The sequence below is a fragment of the Solanum tuberosum genome, unplaced genomic scaffold, assembly GCF_000226075.1.
Source record: "Solanum tuberosum cultivar DM 1-3 516 R44 unplaced genomic scaffold, SolTub_3.0 scf00301, whole genome shotgun sequence".
Classification (NCBI taxonomy): Eukaryota; Viridiplantae; Streptophyta; class Magnoliopsida; order Solanales; family Solanaceae; genus Solanum; species Solanum tuberosum.
The window spans coordinates 635,727-640,015 of NW_006239223.1; positions in this window are offsets into that span (position 1 = coordinate 635,727).

A 4,289-nucleotide genomic window follows, 5' to 3' on the forward strand; every position below is an offset into this window, starting at 1 on the left:
TATGAGGTCAACACCATCTCGTGGTGGGAAAACGTGTTTCATAAATTTTATTGACAATTACACTAGATACTGTTATGTATATTTCTGAATGGTAAGGATGAAACGATAGAAACATCTAGGCAATATAAAATTGAAGTTGAAAATTATTGTCATGATTAGAAGTGGTAGATGTGGAGAATATGAATCTTCTTTTGCAGAAATATATTTGGAACATGGAATCATCCATCAAATTATTGCACATACTCACCTCAATCTAATGAAATTGTTGACAGGAAAAAACCAAACTTTGAAGGAAATGTTGAATGTCTTACTTATAAGTTCAGGTTTACCAAAAAATTTGTCTGTTCAGAAAGAGGAAACAAAAAGTTTTGCTTGTTAATAAAGGGAGCAACAAATAAAAAAAAAACTTTTGTTTGTTAAGAAAGGGAGCAACAAAAAGTTTTGTTTGTTCAGACTTTGTTGTATCCTAATAGAGAATTACTTGTCAGCCCTTAAAGTATATACAAGTAATAACTCTTGAAAGATAGTGATCTAACAATTTTCAATACAGCTTATTCTATACGAGAAATGGAAATGAGGGAACGGGTCAAAATAGGACCTAAGACTGTGGATTGTATATACATTAGATATGCTACAAATAGTAAAGCAAGTCGATTCATGGTTCATAAGTACGAACTGTCGGATAGTCAAGTGAAGGGTCTAAACGACCTTGAAAAGAACCAAAGGAGAATGTACTTAATAAAGAGATTCAGAGGCGTAGTAAATGTCAATATACAAATTACTTCCTTCGAGTTTAATTTGTAACATTTTTTCTTGAAAATGAGTCTCATATATTCGAAGAAGCTATGTTCTCTGTCGACTCATTCTTTTTGGAAAGAGGTTGTCAATAGTAGGATAGATTCAATTTTGAGCAACCAAACTTGAGAGTTGGTTGATCTTCCTCCGGAAAATAAACCTTTGGGTTCAAAGTGCATCTACGAAAGGAAAAGAAAGTTGATGAAACTATTGACAAATACAAAGCAAGACTTGTTGTCATAGGCTTTAGACAATAAAAAGGCATTGATTATTTTGACACATAATAGCCACTAACTAAGATTACATTAATTCAGATGTCAATTGCGCTAGTTGTGGTATATGGCATTCAAATTCATCAAAATGGATGTGAAACCATTTTTTCTTAAATGAAGAATTGGAGGAAGAAATTTACATAAAACAACCCCAGGGCTTTGTGGTTCCTGGTAAAGAAAAGAAAGTCTGTAAACTTGTTAAGCCACTTTATGGGCTAAAAATAAGCTCCCAAATAATAACATGCGAAGTTTGACCAAACTATGTTGGCAAATGAGTTCAAGATTAATGAATGTGATAAATGTTTTTCATTAAAGACACTCCAAATCACAAGGTTATTGTTTGTTTTTATGTTGATGACATGTTGATCATCAAAAGAGATATCTCTGACATAAATGCTACTAAGCATATGCTAGAAATTAAGTAACTTGGATATGAAAGACATTGAAGTTGTTGATGTGATTGAAAAGGTACTTGACAAGTTCAAGTATTTGAATTTCATTATTGTCAAGACTCCAATAAATGTGAGCTTTGTACTTCAAAAAAATGAAGGAGAAGGTGACTCACAATTAAATTATGCTAGAGTATTGAGAAGTATGATATGTATCATGAAGTGTACAAGATCAGATATATCATGTGCTATTAGTAAACTGCGGTTCACGAGTAATCTCAATCAAACTTGTTGGATGACAATGAAAAGATTTTAGAGTATTTAAAACATCCTTAAAAACTATGTTTTGCATTATAACTAATATTCAACAGTATTGGAAGAATATAGTGATGCAAATTGAATCACCAGGTCAAATAAAGTAAAATCCACGAGTGGATATGTATTTACTCTCGGTGGAGGAGCAGTCTCTTGGAAATCTTCCCAAGAGAAATGTATCGCTCGTTCTTCTATGAAATCTGAGTTTATCACTCTAGATATGACCGGTGAAGAAGTAGAATAACTCTGAAATTTCTTGAAAGAATTTTGGCCCAAACCTTTAGCTCCAGTATGCATATACTGCGAGAGTTAATTTGCAATAGGTAGTCCATCGAACATGATGTCTAACGAAAAGTATCGTCATTTATGACGTAGACATAATATCGTTAGAGAACTACTCTCTAGTGGAATTATCATAATTGACTATGTAAAGTCAAAGCATAATGTGTTAGATCCACTTACAAAAGGTTTAACTAGAGCGGGAGTTGATAGATTATCAAAGGGAATGGGACTATGGCCAAGGAGAACTCATTGTGGCGGTAACTCTACCTAGAAGACTGGAGATCCCAAGATCTAGGTTCAAGGAGATCAAACAAAGTCATTGATGACAGTTCAACATTGTCAAAATATTTTTTATGATACATTCTCATGATAAGACAATGTTCAGTAAAAAGGATAAAGACATTAGGACTTTTTAATGGTTTCTAAGTTTGATACATGGTATATGAAATGATATATCTATGAGATAACACATTTAGAAATCACCTATTTAAGTGTGCAGTGTAAGCCGCTTCAAGGAGAATCCGGTAAGGCTAGTTCTTTATGCACTTATAAACCAAGACGTGATCATGACTGAAACGAACAGAACAATGAGAACCAAAAACAGTTCAAGAGTTGATTGTGTGACTGTTGTCTAGGTATACGCCAAAGCTCGATGGTTCAAAGATATCAAATTTACCGATTGATCGAGTATATCCAATACATGTTCACTATGGAAAGTTCAAAGGGAAATCCACTTATCCAGATGCAATCAGTCCTTACTTATGAATCACACAGTTTTTAATGCATATGTTTTAACAATAGACATTCCCTATTCATGTGGGGGGATTGTTGGGTTTTAAAGGAGTGAATAGGAAATGCAGAGTTGTGATTCTCCTGAAGGGTTGTGACCTTTATGAAATGTTGTGTCTTTTCTAAAGAGTTGTGACCGTTTGAAAGGTTGGGTCTTTTCAAAAGGATTGTGACCTTTCTGAAAAGTTGTCATTTTTTCTAAAAAGTTGTGACCTTTACCCTTTGTTGGCTATAAATAGAGAGGTTTTCTCTCATTTTCTGCATTGAATTCTACCCTTCTTCTATCATACATTTCTTACAAAACAAAAGTGATCAACCGTGTCTGTGTGCATGATTCGTTGCTGTCATTTTGAGTTCGTTGAAATTATTGAAGTGTGAGGTGCCGCTACTTCTTTAATGGTTAGTCCATTTTATCTTGAGAGGAATTAATCTACAACCTCGGGTACTTGAGGGGATTAAATTTCTTAAGGAAACACAGTGGGTTCTGTGGACTCGGATAGTTCTTTTCTTTTTCTTTTAATCTTAATTGTTTCTGGTTTGCAAATCTGAATATAAGAAATAACATATCATACTAACAAAACCCTAATTTTTCTTTTGAGCATATCAATGCCAAGGGGTGTTTTGGTTCACACACAAATTGTAATAGGAAGAGGCCAATGTTTTTTTTTGTTTCCCACCTGGTGTTTAGAGCCCACATTGGATCCCCCACTAAATTTGAATTGCACACTGCACGATTCATTCGGGGATGACGCTCCCAACAGAATTTTCTCTATATATGTCATGTTTCCATTCCTATACCAACTTGGCCCATGATTATCTTTGCTAGTCCCGTAAGTGATTCCATCACTATCAATAGGCTACTGTAACTAATTACACTTATAGTCTCTTACCATATCATGACCATAATTGGCCATTCCAAATTAATGTGGTTTTTTAATCCTAGTATATAGCATTTTGATTAGCTGCTTAACAATAGTCTGCACTTGGATTACCGGCCAGCAGACATCACCTAATCAATTTATGGATTTATCACAACAATCCTCCTTACCAAATCAGCCAAAATAAAATCATATTAAGAAAAACTCAAAACTTCAACTATAAACACATAAAACACTTACTTGCCCTCCACTAGTTTTCTGGAAATTTCTTTTCATGATCAGCCCTCATGTCCAGAGACACAGAATAGGATTAAGTCATCGACATCCACTTAAAGTTGTCTTAATAATTCATTTGAACACCTCAACTAATGTGTGTACCTATTGAACACCTCTACCCCTCAGAATTGATACATTTTTGACATTTTTTTTAATAATCAACCAAAAATTTGAAGTGTGTGAGCTACACTCATGATGACATGACACAATAACGAATTAAATTGTGACATATGTCATTTGGGTTAAAAAAATTATTTAAGAAAATATTATAATTTAAAAAAATAAAATAAAAA